Source organism: Ursus americanus, chromosome 8 (assembly GCF_024610735.1).
Source record: "Ursus americanus isolate L20-20 chromosome 8, mUrsAme1.1.p, whole genome shotgun sequence".
Classification (NCBI taxonomy): Eukaryota; Metazoa; Chordata; class Mammalia; order Carnivora; family Ursidae; genus Ursus; species Ursus americanus.
In genome coordinates this window covers 65,744,703-65,768,585 of record NC_142134.1, presented here as the reverse complement: position 1 = coordinate 65,768,585, position 23,883 = coordinate 65,744,703, and the positions used below count along the sequence as shown (strand labels likewise).

Here is a 23,883-nt window from a genome sequence, read left to right as displayed (position 1 = left end):
CTGAATAATTTCTGTCCCATTACTGCCACCAACATTCAGAAAGTTCCCATATAGCAATGACCAGCCAAATATACTTATGAACTTCCTAAGGACAAAGTTTTTACTTTGTTTAATGAATCACTTTTTTCCCTGAGATTATTGTTTCTTCTTTTAGTTATATAACTCCAGCATTTGACAGCATTGAGCTTTAAGATGAAATCTATTAGCTCAAAGTAAGTGGGAGAGATTTCAATTATCCAATAAATATGTGCTCTGTATAACTCCAAACCATGCAACTCAATCATCCAAATTATCTTCTTTGACCAAATGAGCCAGCAAAAGCCAGTCTCCTTTTCTCTCTGTCATATTAAAACTACTCTGTCTGCACAAATATTATCTCTGGCTTCTCTTTTTTATGTATTTCTCTATTTTCATATATTTTCCTCTCTTTTGGACTTTGATTTTCCCATGTTTATTTGTCCAGTTGTTTCCTCACAGATAAAGGAGGAGAATTTACATCTGAAAACATGACTTAAACGCAACAGCGTTCAGGAAGTGTAGTAAGTGGTAAATAGGAGGCAAGGAATAGACAAGAATCTGGTGATATGAGTAGGACATGTACTAAGAAAAAAAAAAGGAAAGAAAAGTTTGATATTGACTGTGATGAAAAGATGACAGACTATTTTAACCAGCCAAACATAAAAGCTGTTTGTAGGCATTCCTCTTCAGATTTCTGTTGTGTTTTTCTTTCCATAGGGAACATTTCTCTTATAAACCTGCAGACTGAGTGGTCCACATTCAGAGCTCCAAGATTCCATCCCTTCCTTCTGGGTTTATAAACAGTTCTCACTGGTGAATCTTTATGTCCAGTTCGGTAAGTCAATGTTAATTAATTGTATGAGATTAACGACAACTCCAACCTTCCTGGATGTCTACCACAGGCCTACAGAGCTAAAGGTATTTTCCATACATTATTTTTTTCATTCCCTCTGCAGTCCTTTAATGTAATTGTTGCCCCGAGTTTATAATTGAGGAAACTAAGGTGAGAGAGGTAAAGTAACTTTCTTAAGATTACCCAGGCACCATGTTACCTACAGGTCTTTGGATTTAGGTCTTTTTCACTCTGTTCTACCTGAATGCTTTAAGATAGTTTGTGTGCCTCTTCTGCTCTATCACATGTCCACTATCCACCAAAATTGGATCAAGATTGTACTCGATGTTTTCCAATTTGGGATGAAAATAATAGCTTTGGTGCTCTGCTTAATTGAAGTTGTAACTTACCTTTATTTCATTGAAAGCTCAATTTAGGCTGTCACTCATATTTGTAATACAAAGCCCACTTATTAATAACATTATACTTTTTTTCTAATCTAAATATTCCTTAAGGTTTGGTAATTGGGTAATTTTTGCCTCTATTACGTATGTCCAAGGCACTGGGTGATAAACAAGGCCCACAGAGTTCTGCTGCAACTAGCTGAAACACTAAGATCCAAATGTAGAGAAATGAAGTAAGTCATCAGCTGAGCATTGGTGAGTTTTGTAGGCTTTTTCAAAAAAGATGAGCTTCAAGAATGCTTCTCGAATATTAGGTAGGAAAATGAACCTGGCCTTTGGGAAGGCATGAAACAACACCAAAAATGGAGTTCGCATGACACAGAAAAAATTTCAGAGGGACAGCGGAAGGAAAATAGAGAAAATCAAAAGGGTTAGGAAAAAGAGAATCCAAGAATCACCCCATTTATGCAAGGCAATGCAAAGGGGGTACTGTAGGTTTAGGAAGAATAAATGATTGATTGGCAGAATGGAGACAAAAGCAGCCTTGATAGCATTATTCTGAATTGCTAATGAAAAGCCTATACAACATCCAAAGCCAGAGCATTCCTAAGTGGCTCCCACACTGAGGCTGTCTGAGTTTTGGGAGGAAGAGTAAGGAGTGGTTCAGTCTTTAATTCCACACATCAAACCACAGGGCACTTGGACAAATCTTTATGTCTTCATAAAGTTTTGAAGGTCAAATCCTCTTTAAGGATTTGTCTATTACGACTCCATCATTTAGCAGACAAGGAAACTAGGTTTCACTAGGTCAAGTGATTTGACTGAAATCACAATGGGTGTGGATTTTAAAATGGAACACTTTACTATTTAGGCTACTCTCTAAGCTCCTGTAACAAAGAATCTTTAAAACTTACTGACTCAATTAACACTCCAGGGAAGGGAGATTGCAAGGTCATCTGGGGATTCTGCCACCTTCAACATATGGCTTGCACAAGTTATCTTCAGCATGTCTAACCAATGGGAAGTACAGTGTTGAACTTTATCGGAGCCCTATGATTCTGGAAAACAGTGAAGGTTAAGAAATCCCTCTGACTCCTTTGTGTTCTGAGAAATGGCAGCCTGCAAAGAATCACCGTTTCCAATAAGACTTACATAAGACTCATGAACACCCCTCTGTTTACCTATGACAGAGCTAGACACAGAATTGAAACTCTTATTCTTTGCCTCGTAGATAATTAGTAGAATTGTTTATTCCCAATGATCAATTGGAACAAAATATTTGCTAACTGAACTTTGGTTGAGTTTTTCTGCCCCGCCCTGGATTTTGACCCACCCTCAGCCTGAGCCAGCATACATCCTCCTCCTGGGAATAAGCTGGCCTCAGAGAAAAGCATTCTCTACTGTGCTATCAAATCGCACAACCCTTTATCCCACACTCAGTTCCTTTTAGCACTGGGGTTTGAATCTGGGTCTGCTACATAGCTCTATGATCTACATCAAATTTTGCTTTATGTATCAGTTTCCTCATTTAAAAATAATGATAAAAGTAGAATCTGCCTCATAGAGTTTGGAGAAATATTAAATGAGAAAATGCAGGTAGAATGCTTAGTCTACTACCGCCATACGATAATCACCATGAATGATAATTTTCCACATAGAACAATGCCTGGTATTTTGATATCCACCATATTTCAAACTTCTCACGATGCCATAGTAACAATATAGGAAGGCTATTATTATTATTATCATTTGACATAAAAGGGATCTGAGACTCACTAAGATTAAGGAATTTGTTTCAGATCAAACAGAGTAATAGGGTAATTTCCATCTCTGTCATCTCCTTCATCTTACATCATGCAATTTCCTGACTTCTAGAGAACATTATATAATTAACATCCCATGATTTTAACGGGAAAACACTCTTTGTTTTATTGAATCACTTTACTCAAATGAAATATAAAGATACACTTGTCTAATAATGCATGCAAAAATAAGAAATATCTTACTTAGTTTCTCAAGATAAATTATTGAGCAACAGATATCTATGTAGACAGTTCCGTTGAAGTTTTTGAATCTGTTTTTCCTGGTCAACCAAACCAATGTTCAGTATGAAACAGCCAAAAAAGATGTGCTGAATGTGCTGAAAGGAAAGAGGAAAATATGGCAGGACTTTTGGGAAAATGGTAATCAAATAAGACCACAGAACAAGGGAGTTGTAAATGATCTTGATGCTGTTATGTGCAGGGGCAAAGACTTCTGTTTTGTTCTTGGATTAATGATGACTGCAGACATTCTTAAAATTTCAATTTTGTTATTATCTACTTCAATTGCATCTAACTTGTGGGAAAGGAACAACATGTTAAAATGGCTTAGTGGGGGTTTTGGGGCTGCTATTTTGTTGAGTTTAAAGAGAAAACTCAGGAATCAGTACTTTGGGGGATAAAAAGCAAACTTTAGCTAACATAGAAGAGGTAAACATTCAAACTCTAAATACACTGTGGAGCTCTTTCATGGTATCTTTGGGATCATGGTGAGATTGTGGCACTATAACAGTAAGCATAAATTGAAAAGAGATCATGATTTGAATATTGAAAAATATTTCTAATTAAATATGCATATTTGATCTGCATTAAGCTGTAGGATTCATGAGGACAGGAAAAACATTGTATGCATGTCTGTCTCTATCCATTCATCAATCCATCCATTCATCTATTTATCCGTTCATTCATTCATTCAGCAAACATTTAGAGAATCCCTATTATATCTGTGCCATTGGCTAAATGGAACATAGGGATGAGGACACAATTTCTCTCTTCAGAAAGCCACAGTCTACTTGCAGATACTTATACACACAACACACAGTGACAGAAGCCAACTGTAAGTGTGTTATACGGAGGTACAGGAAAATTAAGATAAGCATTTAGGGGAAATGATTAATTATGACTAAAGGATTGGGTAAGGCAAGTGCTTAGTACAATGGGTTCCATGGTGCTGATAAACAACAACTAATTACTCAATAATTGAGTGAAGGAATGAACGCTAAAAGCCACACTCATTCAAGGTGCTTATTTCAGGCTTGACTGAATTATTCATATTTGGTATTTTTTTAAAAGTCAGACCAGATGATTTCCAGGTCTATGAAGAGAGCCAATTCAATTCAACAGAATTTGCTTTCATAAGGTCCTTGTTCATAATGCTTCATTGGTTCTCCCGGAAGTTGACTGATGGTCAGACCTTCTCTGCAGGATGAAACAGTCAGGAGCCCTGTGCACATTACTGAGGTTATTAAGGATGTATGTGGCGGGAAAGCAAATAACCCCACGTCAAGTTCCCAAAACATATTTTCCCCTGGGAACATTTTCATATATCGACCTTCCTACTCCGTAAACCTACACACATATACACACATGCAGTACACACAATTTGAAGCCATTTTTTATGGGAAGGTTTTTGTTTTGTTGCCTGTTGTTGTTGTTGCTGCTGTTGTTTTTAACCCCAAAGCTAGAGAAGATACCCCTCCTAGGTGCTCTTGTATACTTCCTCTCTTATAGTATTGGTGACACTATTCAGTTTTTTGTTTAACTTTCATGATTATAAATTCTATGAAAGACAGTGAGTCATATTCACCATTATAACCCCATTGCCTCATGTAGGTCTTGGCACATAATAACAAGACAGTAATTATTCATTGGTGAAGTAACCAAAAAAAAAAAAAAAAAAAAAAAGAAAGAAAGAAAGGGTAAATAAGTGTAATGCATTGCTGGACTAATCTTCCCTAAGAGAGCTCTGACCATATTATACCTTCACTATGAAACTGTCTACTGAATTTCAAATACAGTTTAAACTCCTTTGAACAACAGTGAAGGTCTGGTCTAGTCCACATTATTGCTCATTCATATGTCAAAAAGTCCAGCAACACTGGCATCCTGAAAAACTATTCTTGAAGACATTGCACATTGCTCTTTCTCTTGGGCTTCATATCTATCTTACTGTTGAAACTTTACCCACCTTTCAAACCCAGTGGAACTGCTTCTTCCTGTAAGGAGACTTCCTGATCCTTCCCTAAGCTGTAAGAATTGTTTTCTTTTTTCTAACTACCCAAAGCTTTCAACAGACTGTCTTACAATTTATCACAAACCACACTGAATTATATTTGGATTTTTAGTGCAGATTTCATCTCCTTTTAAGACTGTGAGTTCCTGGAGGACAGGGATTGTATCTTTTTCATCCTTATAATTACCACAGTGAAAGATAAATACAATTTTATCAGTATGGAAAACAAACATTTCAAAAAGATGGAGTTTATAATACCTTTTGATTCATTTTCCAAGTGGCCATAGATTAATATATAATGAAATCTTTTTTTAAAAAGATTTTATTTAGGGGCACCTGGGTGGCTTAGTGGGTTAAGCATCTGCTTTTGGCTCAGGTCATGATCCCAGCGTCCTGGAACCCAGCCCCGAGAGGGGAGTCTGCTTCTTGCTCTCCCTCTACCCCTTCCCCCACTCATGCTTTCCTTCTCTCTCTCACACAAATAAATAAAATCTTAAGAAAAATAGAAGAATAAAAGATTTTATTTATTTGGGAGAGAGAGTATGAATAGGGGGAGGGGCAATGGGAGAGGGAGAGGGACAAGCAGACTCCCGCTGAGCATGGGGCCTGAGGCAAGACTCGAGGTGGGGGACGATTTGGGGTTGATTCTAGGACCCTGAAATCATGACCTGAGCCAAAGTCATTTGCTTAACAAACTAAGTCACCCAGGCACCCCTAAAATGAAATCTTTTAATCCATCTTAAATTATTTTATCTCTTTCTTCTTCAGGTCTATTTTAAAAATAACTAACAGTATCAAGTCACACGATTCTTGAGAGAATCAAATGAGATGATGCATATGAAGTATTTAGCAAGTGTCTGGTCTATCATAAGCAGTAATTAAACATTATTTCTACTTATTACTACCTTTATTACTATTATTACCATATCATCAACATTAATTATATTATAATGCACTTGGGTTGACATTTCAAAGAGAATTTGAGCATGATCATATTGGATTTTCAATCCTTTCATTTTGTATTAATTTTTTTCAAAGACTCATGTGTTGTATGAAGTTATTATCAAATCCAGAGTCCCATGTCTTACTAGGAGGACTGTATGATTCTTGACTCCATAACACTTGGGAGATGCATGCTTCACTGAAGTGCCATTGATTTTCAACTAAAGTGAAATGCTTTCATTTAATGCTTTCTTAAGAGAATTACAGCGGAGGTTGGAGAGAGTTTGGCTTTAGAGAAATCCATTATTAATTTTACATGGCAAAATTGGGATTTATATATCGAAATTTAAATTCAAAGGTCCCTTACAGCTGCTAAATCAAAATGTTGTTCTAAAATTATTTGTCTTTTCTTTCTATGAAATGAAAAGTCTGTTTTGTCATAGACTTGTAAATCGCTGCTTCACTCAAACAAGGCTTCGTGTTTGCTCTGAGAGAGTACCGCCTCTTTGTTTAGCATGTTGGGTATAAACTCAGATTTCTCATCTTTGTAATTTTTTCTGAAGAATCTTAAAGAGCTTTTATCAGCTTAAAAAATCCTTATCTCTAGCCCTCCCTTCATGGTAAGAGACACATTAAGCTAAGCCAGACATAGAAATACATTCACAGTCCACCTTGAGTGGGGCCCATTAATTCAGTTTGTCTTAACTAAACACTAGCCTTAACTCCAATGACTTTCACCTTGAAGATTTCTAACATGAATTGGTGCGTCCTCAGAAGTCTGCTGAAGAAGTTTCAGTCCAGGGCAACACCTTTAAACCAAGATGAAATGAATTTAAGAACATTACAACTTTAAAACAGAAAACAAAACTTACCCCTGTCTGTTCACTGGCTTACGCATTAGGGACTACAATACCATAAAGCTGGATTTTTCATTGTTAGGCTCTTTCTAAGTAATAGGAGTTGTTTGTTTGTTTTTTTATTTTAAAGATTTCAGTTGAATGTAATCTATTTTGTCCATGTGTGCATAGCTTAAAGGCAGAAGGAATTTTGTTCAGACTGCTCTCTTCCGTCTTAGTCCCCCAAATTTTCCCTTGGGCTAAATCAAGCATAGAAAATTTTTGCTTAAATGCATTTTTTAAAGGAAAAGTCATAATCAATTGGGGAAAAAAAGGCATCTGATAATGAAAATGGTTTTTTCAGGCATAGCGATAACATTTGCTGCTGTGCATTCTATAAAAAGCCTTTGGATTCCTATAACAGGGACAGTGGTATTGCTTTGCTTCCTGCTGCTGATTATAATTTTAAAGATGGAAAATCTAGATGTTCTATTTGGTCCTATGAAACAATCTCACTCTGTGGTCAGCCTGGTGTCATATTTATCTGGGACCAAAGTTTTCCTAGGCAGCAAGAAAGTACGCATCATTTGTTTCTTCCAATATTACCATGCAACTTCTATTTTGGATCTAGGATACAGTAATTAAAAAATTCTGGCTACTTGAAGGTTGGGTATGTAAGTAAACAGTTAATACATCGTGTGGTTGGAGTTACATTTGATGTTATATCCAGAGCTATGGGGATGTGAAGAAAAGAGAGCCACATCCATCTTGAAAAGGAATTTCAATCTTGTAGAGTCTTCTAAAAGATAGAATTCTTGGCTATGGTTATTCATTGCCTTCCTGCCTAGAATGCAGGATGATCAGACTGGATGGTGCTCTTTGGGGTTAAAAAAAAAAAAAAAAGAAAGAAAGAAAAAAAGTTGTCTATAGAGTCAGCAGGCTGCTTCCTTTGTGTGCCTGAATAATTTGGATCTGAAGGCAATTTTCAATGGCATCACCAAAATATTTTGAGCCAAAGTGGCATCACCGGGCATTAGGCTTTAATGATTAAAGATTAGTAGCATAGCATGGATTTTATGTGCATATTTTTGGATTCTGGCATTTGGGTTCCTATCCTGTCTAACCCCAGTTAGCTGTTACTTGGGCCGGTTGCTTAACCTCTATACAAGACTCAGTTTTCTCATCTATAAAAGAGAGATTATATCACCCACCTTAAACAATTGCGAAAATTGAAAAAGACTGAATACATGTGAAGCCTTACATAGTATCTGGCATATAGTAAGTCATTAATATTTGGTAGTTCATGTTATTCTGATGTCAGTAAGTATTTATAGTACTTTATAGTTTACAAAGCACATCCTACTACTATTTTCATTTATTTAATTTTTACCACAACCTAAGTATTATTATTTCCACATCATAGATGAGTAAACTGGAGGTCAAGGATAAATGGCACACAGCTAGAAGCAGTAAAGAGGGAACGGAGTCCAGTCCTTGAGGGCTGTATTGGGCTCTGCTCTTTCTTCCCCGTATGTCAAAGCTGAGTCTGTGTGGTCCATGACCACAGAGAAGAGCAGGTTTGCACTAAAGATTATCCTTGTCTTTCCTAGCTATTATTTTTTCATTAGCAAAGTTAAAGGCTGACTCATGGCAAAAGATGGGGATGGGCCTTTTTAAAGTAAGTCATAAGTATTAATGCAACAGCCTTTAGTAAATTACTGTTATTTAAAATTCTTTCTATGTACCTCTAGGATGTGTAATAGCTTGCCTCATTTATGTTTTTTCTTATTCATTCATTCTCAGTGGACAAAAATTCTAATTCATTCAGTCTCTCCTGACACATTGTACTTGGCAGGTAATTCGTAATAAGCTTTAATTTTGAAAATGAACATTTGTCATTTGGGACCGTCATTTAGATGGTTTAAAAACACTGAACCCGCTGTGCAAACATCTGGAAAACTTGATGATAGGGGATTGTTTGCTGCGGTCAACATGTCTACCAAGTAGATGACAGAAGCAGACATAGGAAGGTCTGTGGTCAGAGATCACCAGTAATGGTGATTTGTCTAGGAAGAGGGAGATAAAAAAGAAAAAGGTCATTTTCCAACAACTTGGCAAGTGCATTTGCTATTTTGGACTAGTTGCCAATTGATGCTTTAAACCTGTGATCCAGCGTACTGTTAAATATGAAATCCGTACACAGAGACTGATACCCACGTGAAGACAGACATCTGAGGTAAATTTGGAGATGAGGAAATTGATGCAAAATGCCATACTTTGAAAGTAAATCCTTTGGGAATTGTCAAATGCCAGTTACTTGTCTAAGTCAGCTTTCTTGTGAAGACTATAAAACCAGGAACAAGGCTCTAAGAATTTAGACCATAGTTTTTTTTAATAATATATGCAGATAATCAGAGAAGTAACAAGAAGGAAAATTATGATTTTAGTTTTAAAATATGATAATCTATTCTTCTTTAAAAAATAATTGATATCACAGGACCTAAAGCCGTCTTGTTCACCATCTTTTCTGATAAGCTCCAGTTTTTAAAAGACTGAGAACTTTAGGGGGATTCACAAGGGAGATTCTGGACTTTAAATCCATAAGTATCAGAGACTACTTTTCATAGTAATTGAAAGAGGTCGACAATGCCTCTACAAAGCATTCTAGGACTTACCTTGGAATGGGAGGTTAGGTGGGCTGCAGAATCTTATAGAAGCATGTCTCATATATCACTGTAAGATAAACTAGATATACCTAAGTTATGATTGCTTTTAATTTGTGGTGAGGGACAGACATTTAAACATATATTTTGCAAATTACGATATACACCTGCTTCCTCAGAGGGACAGTTAAAACAGAGTATCCAACTGCCAAATAGAACTACGGTCTTCATTGAGGAGCTGGCATTTTGACTTGGTCTTGAAGAAGGCACAGGAATTTGTCTGAGAAAGGGTTTTTCTGGGAAAGTGGATAGTATAAGCAAACGTGGTAGGCAATAATTTGAGGAATGGGGGAGTTTACTCTGGTTGTGAGTCCAGTGGGATTACTGGGTCTCTACTAGTTCCTTTGGTAGTGAATGAAACAGATCCCAAATTTTAGGGAATCGGTGACTCAAGGGAATTTCTTTATTAGCTATCATTGTGTGTGTGATTGATGGAGCGTGGATAGAAGAGGGCTGTTTTTGCCATTTCTCAGAGGCAGACTCTACCTTGAGAAAACACTTTTGAGAGAGGAGAATGAAAGTGGAAAGACAAAGGAAAGAGTTATGCCTTTGAGGGTAGATATTTTCTGTACCTTGTCCCTTTAAAAATGCTGGATAGTCACCCCTTCAGAAGAATTAATGTATGTTCCAATGGAAGAGGTTTTTGCAAATGTTTAATTCATTATTCCATTTTCATAAATGAGGAAACCAAGGTCCAGAGAAGTTGAAAGGCTTGTTCCAAACCACAGCTATTTGCAGGTATAAAGGGGAATAGAACTCTTGGTACAAAATTCTTTCTTTTAAACTAATACAGCTTTTAGACAGATCACCCCTGTATGAATTAATTGGTCGACTGATGTTTATTGATTGCACTACAGTGGCTCCATACTGTGCTGGGTTCTACAAGGAATGCAAAACAAAAGGAATATATAATATGGAGGCAATGTATTCAAATACTACAAAAATAAAGTAATCAAGCAATAGAGAATGAGACCCTGTATTAATACTTGTTATTGCAGAACCTGATGTTACCAAACATTCATTCAGGTAAGGGTGGACACCTGAAGATCACAGCCTTGATTTTTAGGTTATCTAATATAAGCTGTGAATGAAAAGTAGATTTTATTTCCCATGATCATTCCAGTTGATTTGCCATGTCTTCCTAAAGCACTTTACTGAGAAGGATTTTTATCCTAGTTGACGTCAACAGAAAGAAGCACCATGATCAATTAGTAATGACTGTCATGGCATAGTAATGAGAATCAGGCCAGGGTTTCTCACATATGGTTTAGATATTCTAGGGCATATCCAAATAGTTTTAAGAAAAGTGTCAAAGACATAGCCAGTATAGTAATAAACATATTACATTGTACCTTTCTTCAAAGATCAAAGGTTTCTCCAAACTAGAGCCATGAAACTGAAACAGAAAATCATACTTCTTACTCCAGAGAACGAGTTGATGCCAAAAGGTTATGTAAGCATCACTAATGTGCTTACATGGGAAGATATTGCTGCCAATTATATTTCTATCCTGACTATATTACTCAGATCTTAAGATGATGTCACTCTGTGTGTATGTGTATATCTTATGACAGGAGACCAGAAAAGAAAAAGAAAAGATCTAGGCTGATTTGAATAGAAACTTTGGCATCTATATGCCACTCACCTGAATCATTTTTAAATCAGACTGTCCTTCAATCTTATGATTCAATCTAATAGCTAAACAGCTAAATGCATTTTGTCAATGCCGTGGATACTCTCAAAGTCTTATAAAAGATGGTCTGGGCTCATGAAGACTGAATTAAAAGACATTCACTTGTGGTGGCTTTAAACCACATAGGATGACTCATCATATCAGTTACATCTACTTGTGCTGAAGTTTGTCTTGAGTAACTATTGTGTTAAGTGCTTTCCATAAGTAGCATTCATGCAAATCTATTTTTTTTCCACATCATTAAGGCACTTTAACACAAAGGAGTAGAACTCTACCTTGTAACCACATCCTGAGTTTGTTTCTCTATAGGAAGATTGCTTTGTGCCTGAAAGCTATACAGGATATTTAAAGACTTGCTCAAATGATGAAAATTACCCGCATTTATTTTTCCTGGCAGCCCCAGCCCTGTGCTTTACCTGTCATTCAACTCATCTAAAAGCTGAAGAGAAGGGCTGAGACAGAGTAGAAATCCTGTCACATGACATCACCCTCCGCTCCAATCTCCTTTTTAAGATCTCCTGCAATTGTCATTTACGTTGAAGCCGTGTAATCTGGCCTGCAGGTAAAGAATTGCTCTTTTGTGGAGAGTTTAATTTCTGTTCCAGGTCAGAAAACAAAGATTTTGCCAGATATCAGGCTGCTTTCAAGAGTATTTCATTGCCAGGACTTTCTAAACAGGAGATGAAAGCCAGAAAGCAAGGCACTCCCTGAAATGTCAGTACAATACGAAGGTGCCCTTAAGGAAATGAACAACTTGGCTCTCAGGTTCTTTTGGAGTCCAGAGTTTAAGAATTTAACAGCACCCACACTTATGACATCTAAAGGGAATTGGGGAGCAAATGGCAGCAATTCAATAGATTCTACAAACATTCATAGAGCGCTATTAGGCCAGGTACTATATAGGCACCGGGGATATGAAATTCAGTTTCATATGAATTTGAGACAGACTATGTCTCAAATGACAGACCATCATAGACTATGTCTCAGGCTGGTAAGAACAACTGATGCATTAGTGATTATAACAGAAGTACACTCTCAGTATAGGTGGAAGGGATTGAAGGGCGGTTTAGAGTAGGACAAAAGAAAGGGACTAGAATACTCTTCTCATGTCTCATTATATTCAAGTCTATTTTGATGACATAAGTATAAACAGTGCAGTGCGGAGAAATTAGTACAGACTCTGTAAGAAGTACACAGTCAAATCATTGCCTATCTGTATGATGTTGGGTTGGGAAACACTTAGACAGTAACTAGAGGATACTTTCTATGTTCTTCGAAATAGAGTCCATTGTCTTAAGACCATGGAGGATAGTGTGACACCTGGGTGGCTCAGTCCATTGAGCATCTGACTCTTGATTTCAGCTCAGGTCATGATCGCAAGGTCGTGGGATCAAGCCCTGTGTCAGGTTCCACACTCAGCAGGGAGTCTGCTTGGGATTCTCTCCCTCTGCCCTTGCTCCCCCCAAAAGAAATAAATAAATCCTAAAAAAAAAAAAAAAAAAGACTATGGAAGATATCAGGATTTAACTGAGAAAATGTCATCCATATTTTCCATATTTTAGTCTAATATCTTGTTAAATTATATAATCTGCCATTCTCTTTGAATTTATTTTGCAGTGATGGTGAATCTCCTTATTTTTTTATCTTGCTTATAATTAATTTACTTTATCGGATTACAAAACAAATGAATATTTGTCTTGAGCTGTTCAGAAAACAGAGAAAAGTTCAAAGAAGGAAATTAAAGTAATCTATAATCCTACCATCCTACTATGCAGACTTACTCATGGTTAACAATTGGAAACATTTCCTTCTATAATTTTTTATAATCTGCTTATTTTTATAAAATCGATCATATCATGATTTTTTATACATTATACAACCTGATTTTTATTGGTAGAAGAATTCATGCTTATAATTTTTTTAACCAATTTCTTATGGTTGACTCACTTTTTTTTTTGTTTTTTTTTTAAAGATTTTATTTATTTGACAGAGATAGAGACAGCCAGCAAGAGAGGGAACACAAGCAGGGGGAGTGGGAGAGGAAGAAGCAGGCTCACAGCGGAGGAGCCTGATGTGGGGCTCGATCCCATAACGCCGGGATCACGCCCTGAGCCGAAGGCAGACGCTTAACCGCTGTGCCACCCAGGCGCCCCCACTGTTTTTTTTTCTTTAAATTTCTTCACCAACATCATCTTTCCTTATGAAAGAAGGAGAACTGGTATAGCATTGCCAATCAAAAGAGAGGAGCCAATTCTATGCATCCCAGAAAAAGAGCTACAAACAAACTTCATAAAACCCTCAACTAATGGCAATATACTTGAAGCCAAGGTCCATGTCCTGTAGTTTATATTCTCTGCAATGGAAACTGCAGACCAGGTAGCCATGGAGGAGCTCATCTAAATTACTAAGAAATTTCAGAAAGAAAATTATAGGATATGAAATGAACTACTTAGCAGTCACTATGCTAAACCTCATTAGGGATTCAAGTGCAAGTCATGCTGAAAACTTGACAATGATTTTACTTTGAAATAGAATAAAATCTAAGGGTTTTAATAGGGGAAATAATATTATTAATAATGATGGTGAAATAGTGACAGTTACCGAGTGCTTTTATGTATAAGGCATTCTGATTTATATACATTAGCTTATTTACCTACTACAACCTCTTGTTCTTATCCTCAGATGGTAACTGGAGAAGCTGAGACACAGAAAGAACAAGTAATTTGCTTAAGGTCACACAGGTAGCAAAGGGGTGGAGTGCTTGGAATTCTCTCCATCCGGATCTTAACTGTCTTTTAGGTCTCACACCAAGTGTTATAAGCCTCTGTGTAGACAGCTTTTAATATGAGACCCTGGCTTATTTTCCTCAAAGTAATTATCACTAATGCTGCTATTTTCTCCCTAATTTGTTTATTGCCTATTTGCTTGACTGAAATGTAACCTCTACAAAGGCATGGACTTTGTCTGTTGTGCTTATCACTATATCCTCAGCACCTTGAGCAATATCTAGTAACTATCTGGTGATCCATAAATATCTTGTTCAAAGAAAAAATACATGGGATAGAGGGCATGGTGTCCGCCCTCAAAGAATTGAGAGCCTAGTCAATTCTAAGATATGCACAGAAGTTGAATTCGGTAAATGGTGCTTTGAGAGTCCTTAAGAATTGTAGTTCTATGAAGCAAAGGGGAGACAGAGTTCCTACCCACCCGTGGGTGCTTAGCAAAGGGCCCAGGCAGAGGCCGTGATTAAGTGGGGCCCTGGACATATAAATTGCTTGAAAGAGTATCTTTAACTTTGTCCCAGTTATTTAAGCCCAGCCCTGGTGATTCAAGAAATGAAAGAGCGCCCCTTCAAAGAGAGAGCTAGGAAACCCCATAGCCTTGATAAAAACACATCAAATGAGATGCTAACGCCCCACATTGATCACACTCAGAAAGCCTGACTGAAGATGTTTATCCTAATCCTCCAATCCAGACACTTCCTGAGATATGGTCAGGAGGGCTAATTACTCCAATACATAAAAACGGAAATGCTCTCCACCCAAACAGCCAGAGAGATCTCCATTAGCAGCAGCAGCAGTAAACCCTGATGCTTCATCCTTGGTGAAAGAATAAAGCAATGTCGGACCAGTGACAGCAACATCTATAAAATCCAAATTGGATTCCTCCCTTGAAAATGAGCCACAGACTTCATCTCTCCCCCGATTGCTGCATATTAACAAACATGTAAAAAAATCCAACCGGGAGAAGAGATTTTCCTTGCTTTATTGGACTTTAAAATCACCCTGGACTCAATCTGGCTCCAGAAGTGAATCCACAACTGCTACAAAGGGAATGGATGGAAAAACAAATGACAAATTTAAGTTTCTATATCAATCCATCAATTGAAGGATGAATATAAGCATAAACGGATGCCTTCAAGCGGGAAAGTGAGACAAGGACTCACATCTCATAGCTTAATAGATACTAGGATCAGTTACTCTCGGGGCTGGAGCCATGCCCAAGCTCAGGGTCTCTGATAAACCAAAGAGAACTGGACTATTGAGACACCACACTGGGCTGGATTTCTTTGTGGCATTGAGATCATTCATGTAGGGGCTAAAAGAAAGAGGTTAGTCACTCATTAGTGACCCAGCTCTCTAGATCCATCTGTGGGGCAGTTCTTAGACTATTTTATTGATGGTCTGATAGAGTGCTGATTGATAATAACACACAATATAGAAAACAACATGCCTGGTTGATCATTAGAATGTGAATGCCAAGGAATAAAGAATTGCAATGTGCTTAATTCAATTATATTTTTTTTCTGTTACCAGAAATATATGACATGGTTCTAGCCTTGAAAGAGCATACCATCTTTTAGCAAAGAAGAATATAGATGTGCAAATCTTAACGATCTCCTTAATCTTCTTAACAAAGAGATCCTTGATATTTCTGAGGAATGCCTCCAGAGTGTTTCTCCAAATCAGGAATACCACTGGAGCATATAAAGCTGCCCAGTTCACTTGAATGCAGTCGAATAACTCTGACCTGCAGGATCTTAAATCCAAATTTGCACAAAACTTACACGGCATCACCATAAAACGAATCATGATATCATCAATGTGCCAGAGTTTGGACTACAGGTTCTTATTTGTGTTCCTTAATGCCCTATAATTTGAAGAAGAGTTTTTAAAAATCTAGATGCAATTATAAAGGCTGCCCTATGCTCACAAAAGTTAACAGTTAATATGCACTTAGCTACCTTATACTTGTCCTTCCTAGACAAATGTTTTCATGAAGACAATTTTATTCCAATAGAGGTCTGATTTGTTTTTAATGAGCACTTATTTTTCAACCTATACTCCTTCATCTCACTGCACCTCTTAAGTCTAAGAGAAACACTCCAGGAGCAACATGAATTCAGTTAAAAGATACTGAGCTTCTACTACCTTCCAGGTATTGTGAGAAATACACAGACAAACACTTCTGCTCTTATAGAAATGATGCTCCTTTGGGGGAGAGCCAGCCTTTAAACAAGTAAATAAAGAAATAAACAAGAATTTCACACAGTGATAAATGCTTGACTGAGACACAGAATACATGACATGTTAGAGAATGGCCAGAAGGCTGTTTTTATGAATGGTCAGAGAAGACTTTTCTAAGAAGTTGACATTAAGATCTGAATTACCAGGTGGATTGAGCCATCTTCAAAGGAAGTATAAGAGCATTTAAAGCTAAGAGAAGAGCAAGTGCAAAGGCCAAAAGGAAGGACAGACTTTAGCTTCCTGTACAAAAGAAAAGAAGTCCAATGAGAGAAGGGGAAGAATGGTGTGAGACAGAGTTAAGGATTTAAGCAGGGATTTAGAAAGGGGTCCTTCAGGGCTTTAATCAGAATATGGAGACCGGGTTATACTTTAAGTGAGAGGAGAAGCCACTGGAGATTTTTACACAGGGAAATTACATGATCTGACTCATAATTTTTAAGAATCACTCTGGCTTTTTGTTGAGAATTCATGGCATGGGGGCAAATGGAGAAGGCAGCAATTGCAAGGGTCCAGGAAAGAGATAATGAAGGCTTGGACTAGGGTAAAAATGGCAGAGTTGGTGACAAGGAATTATATGCAGGATATGTCCCAGAGATAGAATACAGGCATTGCTGGTGACTTCACATTATCTAAAACAATTTTAAAAATCTTAAGTGTTAAGTCAAATTTTACATGTGGTAGGGGTTCAACTTTTAGAAATTTATCTAGATTGGGCTAGTCCAGAAAGATGTGTATACAGACAAAAATATTCATCAGTTTCAAGGTAAAAATAAATTGGGAAACCAGATGGGGAATTTTTAGATATCCCTCAAGATGAAGGTACTTTGATAAATTGTGGGTAAGATATTATACAGTTATTATTACTGGTGGTGTGAGTTTACATTTATTAATATCAAAATATATCAGTAGCATATTGTTGGGTGAAAAAGTAGGTTAAATAACAGTATATGTACTGTTAAAAAGAAAAAAGAAAATTGAATATATACACATATGCAGCGTGTGCACAGACAAATGTGGAAGGAAATACACAAAACTATTTCTTATTGATTTTGTTTATGAGTGTGTGTTAAATTTATCATTTAAAAATATCAACAATAAATATATTTCTATTGGGGGAAGATGGGTATCCAGTACCTACATTAGTACCTTCATTACCAGTGGCTTTATTTAAACTATTTGTGTAGGCTTTTGATTATCTAGGTGCCAGTTCTTTGTTAATTTAAGTTTTCTTAACTTCTATGTGTCTGCTAAGTACTTAGTAATTTGTCAACTTATACCAATGCCTTTAAGACCATGCTTTGAAAACAGAAGTACCAACAAAACACCATCTGACAAGACTCTTTAATGATATTTAATGGTGAAAAAGTGAGCACTGAATTTTTATTTCTTCAGTATGACACCCACGTTTTCATCAAGGACTTTTCATGAAATGGGAGCACCAAAAGTTGTCATCTGTGTACATTGGGACTTTTGTCCAGCAGCCTATGCCATAACTTTGCTTTACTGACATTGTCAGATTACACTAAAACCATCCTGTCCACAAACCTTTATACTGTTTAATACTTTGCTACTCAACAACATAGAGAAATAGAATATTATAAATTCTAATTATTTAGATTGCAAGATTAAATTATTCCTGATACTTCACAAAAGTCCTTGTGGTAATTATCCCCAAACTATAACAAATTATTTTCTGAAATCCTTTAATTTATTCATTAATATAAATTTTCTCTTTCTTCCTTCCATTATTTTACCCCTTCTTTCCTTGCTTGCTTCTTTCTTTCCTTCCTCATTAATTGTTCAAGCACTCATTTATTTATTCACTTGATAGAGAGTTATTGAGTCTTACAAAGTACAAGATATTACCTGATGCTGATGGTACAAAATGAGTATGACAGACAATTTTTCCTCAAGGAACCTAGAGCCTGTCAAATGCATAAGCCAGAAAATAAAGCTTTAAAAACAACCATGATGATGGTGTGATTTTTAATACTGATAATATTGATTTTTAAAAAATAAAACAGGAAACCTTAAAAAAAAAAAGAAGCAGAATTTCCCCTTTGTGGGGCCTACATCCTAGGTCTTTAGAACTATGGTCAGTATGCTCTGGGTTAAGAGAATTTGGTTCAAAAATTTGAGAAGTTCTCTTGGGATGGGACGTGCATAATGTCTGGAAAGCTGAATGGGCATTACCCAGGCAGAAGTGTGGCATGGATCAGAGGCAGGAGAGAAAGGAGGCATTCAGGTGGAACAGCATTTCCAGCAAAGGCAGAGTACGAAGAACTAGCCTGGCACCTTCAAAGGTTACTTACATTGAGGACAGCTGAAGCATAGTCAAGGTCAAAAATTGGTGGGATGAAACTAGAGAGGGTATTAGAAATTGTTCCCAAGACTAGACAGGGCTCCTCTAGAACATACAGGAATCACAGTTTCTTCTCACAGGCTCTACTGCAACATTGAAGGAGTTCTAGGCTACCTAATGTTGCTGCTGCTCTCCTAACTGGAAAGTTACTCAGAAGGTCTTATAACAGGGTAATCAGATGCTCAGGTTGTTTAATCAGTATTGCAGAGGCCATTTATGCCTGGAGATTTATGGAATAGTGCCTGGAGTTTATTGCCCTCAGGGCCTTAGTCTCAGTCTCAGACTCAGGCAAGGGGACACTGCCCTGGGCTCTAATTTTTAAGAACCTCTTCTCTGTCTGTCCTAGGGTCATATTCCTCTCCATGGAGTAAGATCTAAGTAGGACCTAGGGAACACCATGACCACACAAGAGCCCAAAATACCACCACTGCCACCCCCCAAAATCACAAGTACCTCAAGTCCTGGGATTTCCTTCCAAGTGGTCCCCAATCCTTGTTTCAGGATGCACGTGTGCTGTCCTCAAGAGGTGTCCAAGGGGCAGCTGTTTGCAGAAAAGGGGGCTGCCTGGGATCAGTGCGGATGAAACATAGGGATGCATCTGGGTTGTCAACATATAAACATGTGGGACCCGTAGCTGTAAAAGATGGGCCCAGGAGTGGAAAAAAGGAAGGGGCAGTTTGTTTCTGGACATAAAGGATGTTACCAGAGGCCAGTGGTAGAAAGGGCCCATTTTTCTGGTGTAGAATTCTCAGAAGTCTGTGACCTGAAAATTTGAACCTGGCCATAGAGGTTATTATGAGGGTATGTCCATCAAGGAAGGAAGATGGTTTCAGTGGCATGCTAGAGCCAGCTTACAAAGTCTCAGGAGAGGTGACTGCTATCTTTTCTAAGCCCCATTTTCAGTGGTGTCATGTTGGTTCCTTGAAACTGGCCACAACGAGAATATTTATACCATAGAAATTAGCAAATGCTATGAATCAGCATCCCCTTCACTTCCCCACCCACTTTAGAGACCCAATTGTTAAACATTTATTCTCACTAAATATACTTTATTTAATGCACTAAATATACTTTATTTAATGGCATATGAGTTTAACATAAAACTTTTAAACTTTCAGACATATGGTATGTAGGTCTCTATACTCTATGAATGTTTGGGGTAAGATTGTCTAGGATTAAGGCTGGGTTGTTGCATAGCCGCTTAAACTCACTGGGCAATATATGGTTATCTCTGAGTAAAAAATCTTTCCTGATAATATATGCTGACCACAAGTCTATGATAAGACTTACCCTCTTTCTTCTACTCCTCTAACTTAACCATTTGGGTTATTGGAAGGTTGTCAGGATATATGATATTGAGAGAACGAATAATCAGATATCGTTTTTATGGGTTTAGACCCCTCCTCCTCTGAGACACAGAAAGAAGGTGCCCTTTTGAGCTCTCTAAACCTCAAAAGTAACCAAGACCCTATTATAAGGTTTTAAGGGATATGGTATATCACGATAAGAAGCTTATTTTATGTGGGGTGCATTCTGGAAGTCTTAATATAAATCAAGACATCGCTTGTAGTCTATGATTCATATTTCTATTTTGAGTCCAAGGAACATTTTTTTAACTAATATCTTGAAACGCAAAACTAACTGAACCTAGGTTAATCTGTCCATAGTTGGTTTTCCATATTTTGAAATATATTTTTATAAACATCTAGGAAAGTAATTAAAAAGGATGATTTTCTTCCCTCAGTCCCAGAAGTTCTGATTCAGCAGGTTTTGAGTGAGGTCCAGAAATTTGAATGTTTAACAAATTTCTCAGTAGTTTTTTTTGAACATGGATAGTACTTTGAAAATATTAACTCAATCAAAAGTATCTAACTAATATCAAATTGTTGGAAGTTCTCTCAGTTATTTGGTATCATAGAAATAAACTGACCCAGGGGTGCCTGGGTGTCTCAGTTGGTTAAGCATCCAACTCCTGGTTTTGGCTTAGGTCATAATCTCAGCATGGAGTCTGCTTGGGATTCTCTTTCCCTCTCCCTTTTACTCTCCCACTCATGCTTTCTCTCTCTCTTCCTCTCTCTCAAATAAATAAATAAATCTTTAAGAAAAAGAAATAAACTTTATCCATTCATCTGTGAAGGACATCTTGGCTCCTTCCACAGTTTGGCTATTGTGGACATTGCTGCTATGAACATTGGGATGCATGTGCCCTTTTTTTTTCATTATGTCTGTATCTTTGGGGTAAATACCTTGTAGTACAATTGCTGGGTCATAGGGTAGCTCTATTTTTAATGTCTTAAGGAAACTCTGCACTGTTTTCCAGAGTGGCTGTACCAGCTTGCATTCCCACCAACAGGGTAAGAGGGTTCCCCTTTCTCCGCGTACTCACAACACTTGTTGTTTCCTGTCTTGTTAATTTTTGCCATTCTAATTGGTGTAAGGTGATATCTCATTGTGGTTTTGATTTGTATTTCCCTGATGGCTAATGATGTTGAACATTTTCTCATCTGTCTGTTAGCCATTTGTATGTCTTCTTTGAAGAAGTGTCTGTTCATGTCTTCTGCCCATTTATTGACTGGATTATTTGGTTTTGGGGTGTTGTGTTTGAGAAGCTCTTTATAAATCTTGGATACCAGCCCTTTATCTGACGAATTTGCAATATTTTCTCCCATCCCATGGGTTCCCTCTTAGTTTTGTTGACTGGATAAAGAAGATGTGGTCCATATATACAATGGATTATTATTGAGCCATCAAAAAGGATGACTATCCACCATTTGCATCAACATGGATGGACCTGGAGGGGATTATGCTAAGTGAAATAAGTCAATTAGAGAAAGACATTTATCATATAGTTTCACTCATATGTGGAACGTAAGGAATAGCACGGAGGACCACAGGGGAAGGGATGGGAAAACTGAACGGGAAGAAATCAGAGAGGGCGATAAACCGTGAGAGACTCTAGACTCCAGAAACCAAACCGAGGGTTACAGAAGGGAGGGGCAGGTGGAAAGATGGGTTAACAGGTGATGGGTATTAAGGAGGGCATGTGTCGTGATGAGCACTGGGTGTTATATTCAACTAATGAATTGAACACTACATAAAAAACTAATGATGTACTACTATATGCTGGGTAATCGAACATAATAATATAAATAAATAAATAAATAAATAAATAAATAAATAAATAAATAAAGTAAAAATAAAGAAAGAAACTGACCTAAATGAATACATTTTGGCCAACTCACACAGATACCACACTTCATAACACATGAAATAAATTGTGTTCCCCTAAATTCATATGTTGAAGGTCTAACTCCCAATGTGACTAAATTTAAGATAAAGCCTTTAAGGAGGTAATAAAAGTTAAAGAAGTGTCCTTATAAAAAGGAAGACATACTAGGAGTGTGTGTACAGAAAGAAAAGGCCATGTGAGAACACAGTGAGAAGGTAGCTGCCTGCAAGCTAGCGAGAGAGGTCTTACCGAAAACTAACCCTCCTGGCCTCAACCACCTTGACCTTGGGACTTTTAGCCTCCAGAACTCAGAAAATAAATTTCTGTTGTTCAAACTACCCAGTCTGTGTATTCTGTATGGTAGCCTGAGCAGACTACTACAACAAGCTAAAATATTTTTAAAAGAAGTGGCAAGCAGCCAATAAAGTCAATATGATGGTCTTTAGTATGATGAAAATATTTTATCCACAAACCGGGTTCCATCACTATAGAAGACAAATGTTTAATTTCATCACACTCTGAGAAGAGGACTGTTCAGATTGGTCAAACCAAGTATTCTGACTTTGAAGGTTTTTATATGGACATTTTCAAGGATTGACTCACTGACTCCTTTCTTTTTGCTTCCATGGTTGACCAATTTTTCTTCTGGCAGATCCGTTCTTTATCTTTTAAATACAATTGACAGGGTTACAGTTTGGTTTTACTGACCAGAGACCCACTATATTTTTCTAAGATGACTTGGCTTGTCTCTATTCAGATATATCATACATAACGTGTGCAATTCAATTTGCAGAGAAAGGTCTCATTTCTGTGTGTGTATTGGGCAGTCAGGAGCTCAGGGAGAGGGGAGGGGCTACTACATACCTACCAAAGTAAATTTTCCCTAATTTGGACTTCCATAACAGATCAAAGAAAGGACATGGAAACTAAAGATACAGAAAACCCTCTTTCTTAGGAAAATTGGTGACAGATAAAGAGTATTTTCTCAGTAGGCAGAATAGTTGATTAAGGGGGAAGCTTCACCTTATGACCACAATGAATAACTGAATGTTTATGCTTATTAAAATAGATGCACTGCTATCTGTAAGATGTGGTTCAACATCCTCTTCTGAATTTAGATTACTTTTTCCCTAGTCACTTTTCAATTGTAAGTATCTATTATAAATAAGTTAGTTTTAAATAAGCTATTTCTAAAAGCCCGGGGAAGTATATTTTTCACATTTCTTTTTATTTGCTATGGTAAAAAAGGAAACCTCTGTCTCAGTCACCATGATTATTAAGTCATTTCTCCACAGGTTTCCAGGGACCCTCTGCTAACTAATTTCCATTTTCAGTTGCTGATGACTATATTCATTCAACTAGAGTGATGGAGTTTCTTTTCATTGGTTTTAAAATAGGGTCTTTTATGGAAGGTTTCTGCATATCACTGTTGAAGGTGCAGGATGCCATTTGTTTTTGTTAAAAGTTTCATTCAGGTCATACATGATTGAAGACGCCTGGGTAGTGAGTTCTTCCCTGAATTCCTTGGGTTTATTACTGGGGGAATGTAGTCTTCAAGTATCAGGTAGAGTGGAGGGAAATAATTTTTATTAATAATAACTATCATTTCTCTATACCAAATTCTTTTCACAAGGTACATTATAATATGATTCCCATTTTCCAGATGAATAACCTGAGAACCAAATAGTTGAAGCATATTAGTTTGGGTATGGAATGGCATGAAGAGGAGAATTATACTAGCTTCCTCCATTAGGAAATGGAGAT

The 23,883-nt window shown here is 37.2% G+C and overlaps 1 protein-coding gene across 8 annotated transcripts in view; it reads left to right on the top strand.

Moving 5' to 3' along the window:
- LOC123775788 (cytosolic beta-glucosidase) overlaps positions 1–23,883 on the top strand; it is an 889,125-nt gene that overhangs the window by 549,055 nt on the left and 316,187 nt on the right. For all 8 annotated transcript variants that reach the window (XR_015725387.1, XR_015725386.1, XR_015725385.1 and 5 more), the window contains one exon: positions 736–853. The gene's annotated coding sequence lies outside the window, so the exon portion shown is untranslated. The remainder of the gene's footprint in view (positions 1–735; positions 854–23,883) is intronic.